Source organism: Engraulis encrasicolus, chromosome 14 (genome assembly GCF_034702125.1).
Source record: "Engraulis encrasicolus isolate BLACKSEA-1 chromosome 14, IST_EnEncr_1.0, whole genome shotgun sequence".
Lineage (NCBI taxonomy): Eukaryota > Metazoa > Chordata > Actinopteri > Clupeiformes > Engraulidae > Engraulis > Engraulis encrasicolus.
Genome location: NC_085870.1, coordinates 7,042,646 through 7,059,413, shown reverse-complemented (window position 1 = coordinate 7,059,413; position 16,768 = coordinate 7,042,646).

The following is a 16,768-nucleotide window of genomic DNA, read 5'->3' as shown; positions in this document are numbered from 1 at the left end:
TCTCACTCTCTTGGTCCTGTTCTCTCATACTGAGCCCTGATAATTGCAGATGCTCCACACCGCACACCAAACTGACTAAGCTGTTTTTCGGCAAGAGAAAGTACCCTCTTTAGAGTGTGTCTATCGAGGAGTTTCAGTCGCTTTGTTGTTGAAAGTATAAAAGTAAAATACCCTCATCATTCACCCACACAAAGTACAGCAGGATGTTTGGGCTGGCCGGTCTCTGGTGGGTTGTGTAGGATTTTTTTTTTATCTGCTTTGTGTGTTTAAAAGAGACATAAACTACTTTATAATACTGGAAAGGTTTTATGCATCCGTATTATATACAGTAGCTGCCCCTGAAAAATGCTCATCTCATAGACAAGACAAGAGACAATGGCGATGCAATGGAAACTTTGAGGCAGACTTGATGTCACACATTTGAAGAGCTTTGTCGTGATTCCATTTTGTTATAGATACAACACATTCCCAACACATTCTGAAAATATACACCCAGTCAGTTCTTCTCTAAAATGACAGTGCGTTGAAGAACTAGTAGTGGGTGCTCCTACTTGCTTCCCAATGTGCGCGTGCATTCGCCCCCCCCCCAACCCCCCCAACAAAATTCTCCCCACCAGCCAACCCTGGAATTTTCTCCTTTATCTATGAGGCCTCAATGCATTTAAATAGGATGTTTAACTGAGCTGCACTGGCTGCTGCACTCTGCTGGTGTTGGCCTGGCCACATACGCCATTCAGGACCATCACGCCCAACATTCTTCCTCCTGGCCTTAGATATAGCTTCACTTGAAACACTTCCATTTATTTCTCCCTGCACGACTTGCCAAGCAGAGTAAACGGAGCCCGGCAGATAACACTTAGGTCGGAAATGTGTAGACGGAATAAAAAAAAAGTAAACAGGCATCAGCAGCAATCATTTACAAAACTACTGTGTGTTTGCAACAGTATCACAGCAGACATCTTTAAGTATTACCCTCGTGGCGGAAACTAGTTTGAGGGATGATTTGGAACAGCATGTGCAATATATGTGCGCGGATGACTTATATGTGTTCAGTGGCTGTTTAGGTAAGGAATGAAAAATTGTACCCAGTATATACCAAGCATGTTTTTTTAGAAGTCTCTCAAACACAGCACTGTGTGACTGCTGGCAGCAATGCTAAAATACTGTGTATAAGATTAGGCCTATATTTAGTTAAATAACTTGGTTTACCTTTTAAATCAAGTGTGTATTAGACCTTTAACAAAGAGTCCATGGAATTAGTATGCATATGAACATAATGATTTGTTTTCCATGTAACCCAAATGTCTTAATTCAAACAAAAGGTCGCACATGGACAAACCTGTCACAAGACCTTTTCAAAACTTCTCAGCCAGCCTTCACCAAAAACACAATTAGCCGTACTGTGTGTGTGTGTGTGTGCGTGTGCGTGTGTGTGTGTGTGTGTGTGTGTGTGTGTGTGTGTGTGTGTGTGTGTGTGTGTGTGTGTGTGTGTGTGTGTGTGTGTGTGTGTGTGTGTGTGTGTGTGTGTGTGCGTGTGTTTGCAGCAGCCTTCAAAACTACACTCCGAATACAATATACAGTTGAGTCCAATACAGTTTTACTACATAATCACAGGTTATTTTTTCCCCAATTGCTAACTGATCTGAGTCAACTCTAGAGGCACAGCATTTTATATTTAAAGAGAGGTCCAGTGCAAGGTAGCACATTTTTCATATTCAAAACCAGGTCAAACCCCCGCCTTAAAGGAGTATTTACTATTTATTCCAAAGCAGCTATAAATATGCACAGCCCTGCATTGTCCTCTTCTGTCTAATATCTCTTAACCCCAGTGACTGGGCCAACAGGCATCCATATCTGTACACAGGAGCCCATAAGTCAATGTTGAGGGGGGACACTACTGTTCTATTTGTGCACCAGCCTTGACCAGGAGCGCTGACAACTTTGGCTGGGCCTAGGACAACGTCCTTTAAAAAGGCCCCCCCCCTCACGAAATGCAATGTAATGGGAACCCAATTCTGGGCCCCTCCTCCTCTCCCTGGGCCCAGGACAAGTAACCCCTTTTGTCCCCACCTACTGTACCAGCTTCCCTGTCCTTAGCTGTGCCACCACACCTATGGGCAAAGTCAGACCCTCGCCTCCCATCAATCTGGGGGGGGGCTCTAAAATAATGCGATCACACGTCCTCCGGCCAGATAATCAGTCTAACCCCCCCAGCCCCCCACCCCCACACTACAGTATGTACAGTCCATCAGCATCAGAGGCACATTTGCGTCCTCTCACCTTCCGAGAGCACCTCGTATGTCATCGACGCGCTGATGCGTTTTTTGTTTGTTTTTCTTTTCTCCTCCTCCTCCTCCTCACACAGCACCTTTTGTCATGAGGTATATCCCCCTGGTTCCCCTGGCCGTGCCTGGTGCGAGATACCCTTGATGTATTTATATGCCACCTGCTAGGCTTTGGGCTGCATGGGGCCAGGCTCGTTTCAAGGTATTTGGGGGCCCTTGGCAAAGAGGAGACTTGGGGCCCTTCTCTTCTTTTAATGACTTCCCCTCAAGAGAGAGAGAGATATTTTTGGATGGCAGTATCGTGGCACTTTTCAGTCATTGAATTTAGGGAGGTTTCGCCTCACTCATTATTAAGTTGTCAGTACTATCATTTGAATACAAGTACATACCAGTCCCACCATCGGGCCCCCTTTTCACGTTGGGGCCCTAGGCAATTGCCTAGTTTGCCTGCCTAGTAGTGACAGGCCTGCGTGGGCCCTTGCGTTGTCAGTGCTCGGCGTGCTGTACTGTATGCAAATGCGTTACTATTAATCAGTCCTTGCGTGTCTGGTGCAAGCAGGGCATCCTTCACCAAGACGGACTGCCTGACCATCAGCCGCGGTTGTGCGGTTACAAATCGTCTGGTGCTTTGGAGAAAGCCGCATGCCAAGTGAGTTATGAAAAGGCCAAAGGGAAAAGAGCAAACAAATGAACTTCTCAAGGGTATAATGCTTGTTGTCTGTAAATGGTGAAAGGCTCATTATTATCCCATTGCTACATGAAGACATTATGCTTCTGGATGTTGTGGCATGGGACCTCATTTGAAAAAGGAAGTCCTAAAACAAAACACTTTCCTCTATATGTAGTAATGAGATGTGGTTCTATAGGGACTCAATGGTCATGTTTACACAAAACACAAAATTACCATGATACGGATCCAGCTGGGCATTGCTTATTTTCTTCATGAACACATTTTCCCATATGTAATGATTACGCTATAAAACATTGCAAGCCAGTTAAATGTAAAAAAGTTTTGTCCTGCTGCTTAACTTGCTGTAATGCTTTTAGCGTATAAAAAGATAAATAGTGAAGCACAGTAGAGCGTGGAGGAGAGAGTGGGAACCATGCTGTGCCTCAACATAAAACTTTACAGGTGAACAGTACTCGAGACTGATGTTACACTGTCGGTGAGGATACAGTTTCAGCTCAGTCCAACAACTAGTGAAAGTCCACTACAGATGTAGAGAGTACATCAATAGCAAGTTTGCATCATCTTGGGGGTGTTAAGGGTGATCAGGGTGTAGGTTATGTTCATGGCTGTCTCGAGGTGAACCACATCATTAGAACAACCCCGGTAAGTAGCCTTCTGTGGTTCAGTGCCAAAATAAGCTAGTAATATTAAATGACCAAAACATTATATAGAAACTTTGTCAGCTGGTCAAAAAATTAAACCAAATCTGTAGTTTAATAAGCTAGCCTATATTATCTAATACCTGCAGTGATGTCTAAAAAGCTGAATTAACATTTTTCAATAAACAATACAATAATAATATCTCAGTGTAAAATGTTAAGTGGCCGAAATGAACGCAAATGATATGGGTTGATAACCCTCTTTTAGCCATGGCCATATTGTTGCTCAACAATATGCTAAATGAAACTAATCACTTGTAAGGAAACAATGACTGTTAGTGGTTGATTTTTCTTTCTTTTTTTAGTCATGTTTTTCTAAAATGATCATGTAAATTATGGTCATTCAACCTTTGTTTTGATTGTTTGTTGTAGTCCAATTATTGTTCCACAATAAAGTTTAAATACTGAGATTAAAGCATTTATACAGTAGGGAGCAGCAACTCCATATAATGCCAATTCTTCATTGACAACACAAAAACATGCAAAGCTTATGAGCTTTTTGTCTGGAATTGATGTTGGGTTTTATATGAAAAGTGGCACCGGAAATTAAACCCGGTATTTCATGAGCTGAAGATTTCGGTGAAATATTACCAATAATGAATTAGCTCCTTTGAGAGCACCCCAGAAAAATGAAAACACAAATTTGCCACGCACTAGACAGCCAGTGTGCCGTTGCCATTGCCAAATGAGGCATTCCTTTGGGCGTCTGTTATCAGCCCATGTTTCCCCTTTTATTGATGGTTCCCTGGTTCCGAAAGACTTTCAGAGTACGGTATAGCCTACCTGGAAAAAATATTTTTGTGAGGTTGGTTGGAAGCCCCCGAAATGTGATGTTGGGGGTTATGGTCCGCTGAATTCCAATTTTGCACAGGCCCAGTAATTACTTTCTGACAAGACCTCGTACATTACATAGCCGTGTGATTTTACAATCTAAGAGCAGCCCGCGGGGCTGATCTGCCCTCTAGTATTGTTGCAGTGAATCATTAGGAGCTCATTTTCTTTTCGGGAGCGTGCCTCTTGAGAACAGCTGGTTCACAAACTGTCTCCATATTAATGATGAGTGGCGGGCAGAAGTGATCGAAAGTTAAGTAGATAGAAAATGTAATCATGATGAATCGCACATGAAGTCGACCAGCTTTTTAAAAAAGAATATCCACAGTCACTATTTCAATTACCTTACACAGCGGTCAATAAACCATACAGAAAAAAAAACAAGAGTAATAGGCACAGCATTTAGTTGTGTGATAAGGCTGTAAGAGGGAACAAAAGTGAATGTCCCTGTTTCCAAACATGGTGTGGTATATCAACGACTGCAGAGAGAAGCACCACAGGGGGGCCCAGGGCTGCTTCCAGCACCACAGGGGGGCCCAGGGCTGCTTCCAGCACCACAGGGGGGCCCAGGGCTGCTTCCAAAGTTGTCATCAGGAGGCTGACACTATCTTCTATGGCCCCAAGTGTAGATCTACAAGTGTGTAGAACTATGGCACATTGGCATGGTTGGTAGCACAATACAATATGATGATGGCTGTTCATAGATGCAAACCTAGCCACTATTTCATCATATCATCCATATTGATTTGTTCTGTTTTGTCTGTGTCCTGTCTGTAAATGTAATTGTGATGTGTGCTGCCGCCTTGGCCAGGGCTCACTTGTATAAGACAATTTTATTCTCAATGTGATTTTATTTCCCTGGTTAAATAAAGGTAAATGTAATTGTGATGTGTGCTGCCGCCTTGGCCAGGGCTCACTTGTAAAAGAGAATTTTATTCTCAATGTGATTTTATTTCCCTGGTTAAATAAAGGTAAAATAAAAAAATAAAATTTTACATTGAAGAATTTATTTTACTCAGGAATCACTTTGCCTAGCTGTTCTACTAAACCACAGAAGTAAGTAAGGAACCTCTTAGAGTGGGAACTAAATGCCTTCCCACGATTTTAATTATGTTTGGTTACCAATGTAGTTTTTCTCTGAAATGCACATGTTCTCCTCCCTTCCTCATTGTAATTCAATGCTGTTCTTCTCTGAAACCCACCAGAGGTCTATCAATTGTCATAATAAACAGATAAGCATTAATCATTAAACTTTAATCTCAGTGTGAACACAGTGTGCAGCCCCATATACGCCCAGACAAGAGTAATGCTTTTGAAAAGACATAACAGCAGGTTGTCATTGCAATGTTTACTGGGGAAGTGCTATCACTTGTCTCATTTTGGCAGCAAATACTGGATTTACACAGGAAACCATATCTGTGATGTGACACGCTTCAGCTTGAAGTAGATATGAAACAAATGAAAATGGAAAACATCTTGAGGATCACGATGGTAAAGTGTACAAAAATAAGCTTTGTTTTTGGTATAATGACTTTGAGTTATCCAATCCACATGGGGGTTTGTATTGCAAAAAAACCCAACACTTTTGTAAATCCTGCCACTTATCCATAGTAAGAACACCACAGCTATACTGACGTTTGCTTGAACAAGTTATGAGAAAATCTTGGTAAAAAGCTTCCATCCAAACAACAGTTGCAACAGGAGTTGCACAGTGTGGAAGGTACACAGGCCTACCAGTGGTTGTGTATGTAAATTCTATGCAAATGCAAAACATGCTAGAAGCATTGTACTGAAGCCCTCATTCTCCCGTGCATTGAAATGTGTCATTACAATGCAAGACATTTGATTCGAATGGTTCCTACATGACAAAGCATGCCCATGTTCAGGGAAACTCATCTATATACCTCCTATAATCAGTTTTGAAATAGGGCATAGCACAGAAGAAAAAAAAAGTGAAATTAAATCAAAAACTTGGAGTAACAAACCATAATATCATCAATCTGACACATCAATCTGTGCTAGTCAGTCTATATAACACCTGTCCTGCAGATCTGGTCTGCCACTACTCATGTTCTCACCCCAAGATTGAGCAGGCGGATAATACCGACGTGTTGAGATGGGCACCATCACCATGGCCATGGCCCCCTCTGTGATGTAATTACTTCCCGAGATGGACTATAGCGGAAGGGGTGGGGTGAGAGCAGTGGTGGACTATAGTGGAAGGGGTGGGGTGAGAGGAGTGGTAGACTATAGCGCAAGGGGTGGGGTGAGAGGAGTGGTGGACATAGCGGAAGGGGTGGGGTGGGGTGAGAGCAGTGGTGGACTATAGTGGAAGGGGTGGGGTGAGAGGAGTGGTGGACTATAGCGGAAGGGGTGGGGTGAGAGGAGTGGTGGACTATAGTGGAAGGGGTGGGGTGAGAGGAGTGGTAGACTATAGCGGAAGGGGTGGGGTGAGAGCAGTGGTTGCACAGGCTCGCTCACTCGCTTCCATAATCAAATGACGGACCGGTGAATGTGTCCATCTCTGAGGCTGTCTGTCTGCCACAAATAGCCATGTCACCACTCCACCCCCACCACCACCCCCAACCCCAACAACCGAGAAGTGTTTGAAGCCGTTTTCAGTTTGATGCACTCCCCCTTTGCATCTCAGCCACAATGAAGCTATCAATCATCGCATTCTCCACTGATGGACCAATTACCGTGTAGCAGGGTTTTGAGTCTGACCGTATAAATGGATTTGTCAGTATTTCTTCAGTGGTCTTTGAGGTTGCTGGGAGCTGCGGGAAATGGGTGATCCAGGTGCTTTTTACCTAACGGGATTATATATTGTCAGTTGGGGGAAACCCAATCCTCATGTCTTTACAGTTGAACAAATTGGAAGGAGTCAGTAGACATTCTCACCTAACACTTTTTTGCACTAAACTCTTATCCCAATTTTACTTCCAATTTGCCTCAATTCTTCAATTGTCTCTCAGTAAGTGTTTGAATAGCAATGCTTTTTTTAAGGAGGCTAAATATAGGCCTTGTGGCTGCAAAGTGCAAAGTCGTTTGGAGTGCTTCTCCAAAAATGCTTGTGTCTGTTTCAACTGAATTTAAATTAACGTTTCTGGACAAATGACACATACATATGTAGGGACGGGTATTCTCAGGGAAGAATGTTAAATGTATTTAAGCTTGTCTTCAAAGATAAGCAATTGACTGGCTAATACATACTAATTAGTCAAATGGAAACATGAATTCTGTTTCATATTAATCCCCTCCTCCTATCAAGTAGCCTACACATCAAGATTTTTTGACGAATGAGTAGTTGCATGGTAAGAGAGGATACGTTGTCAAGGATGTTTGGGGACATGGTGTTATTGTGTCACTTGTAGGTAAATATTTGTATTACGTGATAGTTGTGGTGAAGAGAAAGTTTCAAGTGAGTACACGTTCACAAAGGCAAAGTGGTGAGAATGCTGATGTGCTTGTTTGACATAATACTGAATGCTAAGACTGCTATCTGCTGTCAGTAATGCGCTGCCGTATAAACCTTCACAAAAAGCCAAAAGGTGTTACAGAGAAGAGCTTTTCATTGGCAAAAAAAAGCAGCAGTGTGCAGTCATTTACAATATATCTGGGGCAGTGAGCAACAAAAATCAAGTTTAACGCAATACACCTGAGTTTCAGTATTTCACACGCTGTCTCTGACACGTTTCACAAAGTCTCCCATTTATCTAAACCGTCATTGTCAATCGCCAGCTGCAATGAGCATTTCCCTGGCCTCAGTGTGTGTGGAAATGGTCTACTACCACCAGCGCAGCAGTGCAGTGCAGTCAGTCAGCCCTGGATAGGATAGGAGGATGACTCAATACGGGGGACATACAGTACAGTACAGGAAGACAGAAGTGGGGAGGGTAAAGGAGATGGATAATAGTGAGTCTCTCTCTGACCACTCAGAGAGATATTTCCTTCAGGTGGGGGAAGCTCCGGTGCTGCTGTCTGCTCGTTTGCTGTGAAAGCACTTACTCAGCGGCGAGGCGAGGCAGGCGAGGTAGGCGAGGCAGGAAGACAGGCAGGCAGGCGAGGCAGGCGAGGCAGGAAGACAGGCGAGGCAGGAAGACAGGCAGCAGTGGCAGAGCTCTCTTGGAGGCCACCCAAATAGCCCTCTCTACTCTATCCAGCCCTCACAGACAGTCCAGGAGTCTAAAGTGGGGGTTGCAGGCCCACTGACAGCTTTGGCTGGGCCTAGGACAAAATCATCTCAACAACCCCCCCCCCCCACACACACACACACACACACACACACACACACACAATACATTCAATATAATGAGGGCCCCCCATCTCCCTGGCCTCAGGACTGCTGACCCCTTTGTCTCTCCTTGTCGGCTTCCTGGGGGGTTGTGGAGAAGAAGAAGAAGAAAGAGAGAAAAAAAGATGGGGCTGGGGGGAAATCAATAATCACCTCTCTGCAACGGAGGTTAATCCAGTGACATCAGCTGACAGGAAAGGATTAATGTACTGTATATATTAGCTTAAGAACCCCTGCTTTGTCTTACGGTAGGACAGTGCAGCGCCGCGCCGCCACTACACTTGCCGCACGACGAGAGCGAAGTTGCCACTAATCAGCCGGCAGTGGACGCTGAAGAGAAAGCTGTGGGTAATTAATTTAAGCACGTCCTCATCTGTATCATTACTGTACCTCTCTCTCTCTCTCTCTCGCGCTACAATGCCAGAGATGGAGTTCACTGCAGTATTTCATGGTGCGCAGTCATGACAAAACACGTCGAATGAAATAGGTCATTAAACACAAAGGAAAGCTCCCTGCTGTATACAAAAAAGATACAGTGTGGTTGTTTAAGACTAGCCACAGTAGACTTTCATGACAAAACCTTTAAACTAGGTGTGTACACGTTTTCTCCATTACAGTAATGTGCTTTTTAGGGTTTTGTTAGAATAGACATAATTCACATGTATTTATGCATTGGAGTACCATAATATGACCCTTCATGAATATTTATCACCACCATCAATTTTCAGCATCATTTTCCTTTTTATGTTTTTACATTCATACTTACAAGTCGGTGTGGGTGGGGGTGGAAGTGTGTGTGTGTGTGTGTGTGTGTGTGTGTGTGTGTGTGTGTGTGTGTGTGTGTGTGTGTGTGTGTGGGAGGGGGGGTGATGGCATGCAGAGACCCACATTTCTCATTTCTCACTATGACATGATGAACAATGCAAAGTAATGAAGAATAGCTACATATAGCTGTAAGGGGCATCGCATTGACACTTCTCTGGGAAGACAAATCTTACATAGAAGACCTTTCACCTCAATGAGGCAGTATAGGTTTAACCACAGTGGCCTAATGTTTAAAACATGAAACTTGTGGTTCTCCCGTTTAACTCCTTTCACAAGCTTGAACATGACCCTGTCCTCTTTCATCAAAGGCTTTCATGGATCGTCACATGCAGTACAAAACAAGTCAAAATCATCACGAATCTCTCAGTCTTGTGTAATGACAGTGGTGAAAAGGCAGCATCATAGCAGCATCACATCAGCATCAGCAAAATGACTTCCTTCAGAGAAAGCTTCTGCAGGGGTGGAGCTATAGGGGGGCAAGTGGGGCATTTGCCTCTGGGTCCAGGGCCCTCCTGTATGGGTATTGGGGGCCATATTGTGACCATGGCAGGCTGAATGGGGGGCCCCATCAATGTTTTGCCCTTGGGCCCTGTATGTAATTGTTCCGCCACTGAGCTTCTGTGCTGTATTTTGAAATTCTGCTGAAGACCTCATCAAAATTCTGCGTGCGGTAGCAGTGACACAGTCTAGACATGTTTTCAAAGTATGGTAGTTGTGCAGCTACCTGGAGTGACCTCATGTGCGGCATCCATAAATAACCATGGCAGAGAGCTTAAGAAAGACTATTAAGCATCTGCCGCCTTAACCTGTGGTGTCGCTTACACTACATCGCGGGCACACACACGCGGAATGTGGAATGCTGTGTAGGTGTTCTTTTTCTGCTATCACTGCCATAAAACACAATACCTTCTCTTAACGGACCGCCTGAAAAATCAGCTCTTTCTTCAAGTATTTATTGCTATATATTTTTTTTTATCTCTCTGAGAAACACTTTGAAGTAGTATGATCTATCTTACCAATGACTTCAAAGGAAAAAGATATTTTCAGACATTCACTTGATCATTGTCTTTACAGCAACCCTAAGCCAGCCAGAGTCATTTGAGGTTGCATGTTGTGCACAGAGTAGCTTTGTTCATGTGGGAGAAGAATTTAACACTTCACCTGAGAGAATAACACTATGTGTTAGGCAAACCTTGAGGGAGACAGTGCTATGTTTGGGTGGTTTGACGTCTGATTGTGGCTCGGAACACATTTTACGAGGCAAAAAATAAAGGTAGAGCCCACAGACAGAACTCGTGTATCCTAAAATGACCATGTACTTTTACTGTCTTCTCACATTAAAGCTGAAGTCCCACAGGGATACAAAATTGGAGTACACACTTTAAACTGCCGGAGGACCGTTGGGAGGGATTTGAGGATAACTACCCCATTTCAGTTTTATTTTTTTATGGGCTCCACTGTATGCTGGGCCATGGCCAGGATTTTAAAACTACTGAGGTCTACAGAAAAAATGTTCAACATATTTAAATTTGTGGGGGTGAAATGCACGTCACACAAGACATAGCGCTGAATTTACTTTTAATGATGTTTGAACGGACAATGATTGCTTCTTGCTTCACTTCCCTGAGACAGCCAGGCACCCTGTTGGTTCTGTGATCCTGCTCTCACACATGCATGGATCATGAATCATGCACACAAAATGCACTCAAAATCAAAGACGGACAGAATTTACAAAATACTTTTCACAGAAGTCAGGTCGTTTTTTACAGTATTGTTAATCTTAATTCGTCCATGGTGGAAGATCATTGAAAGACAGTGCAGCAGATGCAGCAACCGTGAAGTGTATCAGGAAAACATTTCAATGCTACTGGAACACTGAAGCTAAACTGAGGTACAGCATACTTTACAGATTTTTTGTACCCTTATGCTTAATTGTCTCATGTCCGGTTTCAATGAAGAAATCTTGGAGACAATGTTAATGTCATGAACTGTGTTGGGCAGTAATGCATTACAAAAGTAATTAATTACTGTAATGCATTACTTTTTGCTGTATTGCTGTAATGCAGTAATGTAAGGCATTACAGGGCAAAAATCCGTAACATTTACTTAGTTAATGCTAAATAACTGCAGTTACATTGCATTACAATGACCTGGATTTTAGTGGTTTTCAGTGTGGTGGGTCAGAAAGAAGCTATTCCTGAACCTGGTAGTCACCTCCTGGATGGGAGGTGAACAAGGCATGACTCATGAGCTTGATTTACACAGTAATAAATTGCCAGATACATATTTAGGCCTACAATTCTTTTGACGAAAGTAATGCAAAAGTAGTGCAATGCCTTACATTTTAAATATAGTAATATTGTAGTGTAAGGGATTGTTTTAAAAAGACAGTAACATGTAATCAGTAAAGCATTACAGATTTTGAGTAACTTGCCCATCACTGGTCATGAAACCAAACTTGGTTGTGATTTTCAGAAAGGGATTTTACATGTTCAGATTTGCTACTACCTGGATGTACTTTTCTTTCCGATAACAACACATGCTATTCAGTCTTTCAATTAAGCACAACAAATGAATTACTCATTTATAAAAATGTTCAGATGAGGAGAGTTTATCTTCGAAAGTAGACTAATTTAGTTTGCTTTTGCCTCTAGATCAGTTAGGGTATGTGTGAACTGGCTAGGCCTTACTGACTCCTATGTCATATGTCCTTGAACACATCGGTCTGTATGTAAATCATTCACTGAAAAAGCATGTTATTCTGGGAATGCCCAAAGGTAAGCCCAAACACTCAACTTCTGCAGTGCAAAGTACACACACATACGCGCACACACGCACGCACTCACGCACATACGTACGCACGCACGCACATACCTGTATACGCACTTGAGACACACACACACACACACACACACACACACACACACACACACACACACACACACACACACACACACACACACACACACACACACACACACACACACACACACACACACACACACACACACACAGCTGCACAGTCGCCAGCAGCACAACACACATTCTTCTGTTCTCAGTATCAGTGGCCTGGATCCACAGCACAGATCTCACAGGTACTGTATGATGGCCCAGACCTAGACTAGGAGACACAGCTGGACTGGGACAACAAATCAGGCCGGGCAGCTCAGCCAAGGCCGGTCCGCCATAGCCTGGGCGAATAGCCGACCGTTGACTCCGTCAATCAGTCTGGCAAAAGCCATGAGGAATCCATCTCCGTGGACGATGGGAGATGATCTGATCTTACTCTATCATTTAAAATAATTTCCAAAGTCAAATTAAAACCCATATTGTGCTTTATTAGCATGTCTGTTACGTTATAGCGTTGCAAAAGCAAACAAATAACAAAACGATAGTGTGAATATAGTTACTTTAACCAATCAGTAACGGAGCTCGTGGGTGAGTTCTACGTCACCACTCTCAACTGTTTGCTGATTAGCGAAACACTGAGAGAACGGAGCTCGAGGCTTTTGCCAGATAATGTGCGGAGCCAAAATCTTTGGGTGGAGTACATGGATGGCGTCGCCAGGCTAGGTCCGCCAGGCTTTGAAAGAGGTATTGAAGCCTGGAACAATGTGTTTAGTCATTTATCACAAGCTACCACAACATGCAAAAAATGAATACTTAAATCTGACTCAGGAAGGTCAGCTGTAGCAGCATGAGGACTGACACCACTAATTGAGGGGAGGACCAGGCCAAAATCATCAACAGTCCACCAGGCAAATGCCCTGTGTGCCTTATGGCCAGTCCATCTAGACTAGGAGATAGAGTAGGGCTCCATCCAGCTCTGTGCTGCACATCATGTGCACTGGGCAGCTCTCCTTGTGCTTCAGGCCATTTTTACATGTCACTGCTTATTGGCCAACATGTGAAAATACTGCCCTGAGAGGTAGCAGAGGAGAGAAGCAAGGCGGAGAGAAAAAACAGAGGAAGGGGGAGAGGGGAAAAGTGCTGGGGGAGAAAGAGAGAGAGGGGGAGAGAAAGAGAGACCAACAGAGATAGGGAGTGTGAGAGAAGGAGAGATAGAGTGAGTGAGCAACTGAGCCTAGGGCAACAGGGTCTGAAACACATAGAAATATGGACACACGCAGGCACGCACGCACGCACACACACACACACACACACACACACACACACACACACACACACACACACACACACACACACACACACACACACACACACACACACACACACACACACACACACACACAGGGGTGCCGACAGGGGGGGAACAAAGGGGACAGTTGTTCCGGGACCAGGGAGAGAGGGGGCCCTCATTTGGGCCCTCATTACATTGAATGTATTGGGGGGGGGGGGGGGTCATAATGAATACTTAGAATTTGATGGTGTTGGTAATTATTCATGAAAAAGGTAACATTATTGAAAAGGGAGCATGAATTCTGGAAATACACAACAAAAAATCTCACACAGTGTCCCATTAAGAGCATTCATGGCGGCAGTAGAAATGAAATGATAATAAAAATGATACATCGTAAAATTGTGACCTGAGGAAGGCCGACGGAGGCCGAAGTGTTGTAAAATTAAAAGATAATTTCTGCGACTCGGGAGTGTGCGGCACTTCTCTCTTCTTCCAAGTGTGTTACTGGTTGCCATGCACCTCCCTTTTCTGCTGTGCGTTTTGCAGCTCCACTCATATCAGTGAAATACACAAGTGTGACTATTGTGGTCCCAACTTCAGTTGATAGCCTGAGTGAGCAGGCTATGTATAGACTCCCCCTCCACACACACACAGACACAGACACAGACACAGACACACACACACACACACACACACACACACACACACACACACACACACACACACACACTTTCATCCCTATATGTACTTGTGTGGCACTCCACTCCTATTGGCTCGCTCTGTGGTAAAACCAGAGAGTGCGCTAATCCCCCAGACCCAGTGTTTCTGCACTTTACCAGAAAACATACTGTTAACCAACAAAACTAGAACTAGACTGTTAACCAACAAAACACAAAGTAGAACCTTACTGCATTCCCCACAAATCATGCTTTCTGAGTTTTTCAATTCCCTGGGCCCAAGTTACTGTAAAGGTGCACGCACACACACACACACACACACACAGACACACAAACACACAGACACAGACACAGACACAGACACAGACACAGACACAGACACACACACAGACACACACACACACACACACACACACACACACACACACACACACACACACACACACACACACACACACACACACACACACACGCACACAGTCCTGTTCAGCCCAGCCCAGCCCAGCCCAGCCCAGCTCAGCTTAGCTCATATGCTCAGTCAGGTGTAGCTGTTTTAATGATGATGTGAGAAAGGGCTTCCCTATAGCCAGCACTGTTGCCGCATGTCATATTCATCCCGAATAACAAAAAGTGCTAAGAAATGAACAGCAGCTGATGAAGCGGTAGATATAAGAAGACTATCAGTTCACTGCACACTGTTCAACACATTATGGTTGAATAATTGAAACTCAATAGTTTATGACGAGCGCTAATCTAAGCAACCACCTGTGAAGAAATTGGTTGTCCTTGTTTTCAGTTATCTTTCCTCCAACAGCGATTAACGTTATTCATTGGGTACTGTGAGGTGAAAGCCCACCTCGGAAACACCCATTGTCATTGTGACACAGCACTACACAGTATATACACAGTGCACAAGGCGCACAACGTAATTGTATTTAGGCCTCACCTGAGCAAGGGGGCAGTCCCAACTGTCGCAGCAAGGGAGCAGTGCAGCAAGATGGTACCATGCTCTGGGTACCTCAGTCATGGCGGAGAATGGGGGAGAACTTTGGGTTATTCCCCTCATCAACGTTGCAGGTCTTTAGGCTACAAGTATGACGACTGCTTCTGCCATGTCATGTTGAATCTCTTACTTACCACAAGCACATTTACTAACGTCTACGAACCAACTATTCTCCTGTATTCTGTGCCTCTGGCGGTTGGGGGCAACAGCATAGGCCTGATTTGATTTTGCGCTCACCCTCTAGCTTGAGGTCTAGTATGGGCGCGACCGCGTGGGCAGCAGGGCTTTGAACCATTATTTTTATCCAAACATTCCATTCCGAACAGAAACGGAATTATAACGTTTCCGGTTATGAGTTCCACCAATAAATTGACGTTCCCGAACCGGTTAGAACAAAAAAATATTGTTCCCGGAACGGTTCATTTCGTTCCTGTCAGCTGATTACTCCCCATAGGCCTAACTGACGTTAATTAACCAAGAAAGACGGAAGTGCAAATGACTCGGCCTACATTCCGAACTGTTTATTCAAGAGGATGAAAAGAATATCCTCCAGAATTTTGTCATTCAGGGATGACCTAAGCGGAGAAGCGGAGAATAAACCTCAATGATGAAAATGTGTGCTCCACGCTGACTTGGGTCACGGGGAGCGCTATGATAGACATTGTGAGTTTGTGCATATTTGAAGCGGCCATGGATGCCCAATAACGTTGAATATTCTCGGTGCGCTTTACACACACTTCTCTGCAATGTCTTACAATGATGCAATGGAAACTCTGCCCTACTGTATGACAGTGGTTTCTCTTATTTAAGATGTGGAGTGGAGACTTTGTAATCCACAGCTCTCACTCCATTCAGTGTCTGATGTCACACAGGATGTGAACCTCAGTTGTCATACAGGAAAATAATTACTTTTTTTTTTAGTTTGAGGAACGGTATTAACCGGTATTAACCGGTTACCATTATTTTTAAATAAGTGTTCCCGTTCCAGAACATAAAAAATAATAACGTTTCCGGTTTCGTTTCTGTTCCATGTAAAATACAAAAAGTTCCCGGTTTTCGTTTTCGTTCCTTGAACCGGTTCAAAGCCCTGGTGGGCAGAGATTCTTTAAGTGTATCTCTCTACTCTCTCTGGCGTGGGTGGGATCTCCTATTCCACATCGTTGTCAACTTGCCTAATCTTAAGCAGATCAATTAAGTTTTCCAGACCTATACAGCAGACAACATTCCATAACTTGACGGGCTGTAGGACATGCCTGCGGTGTGTGTGTGTGCGTGTGCGTGTGTGTGCGTGTGCGTGTGTGTGTGTGTGTGTGTGCGTGTGTG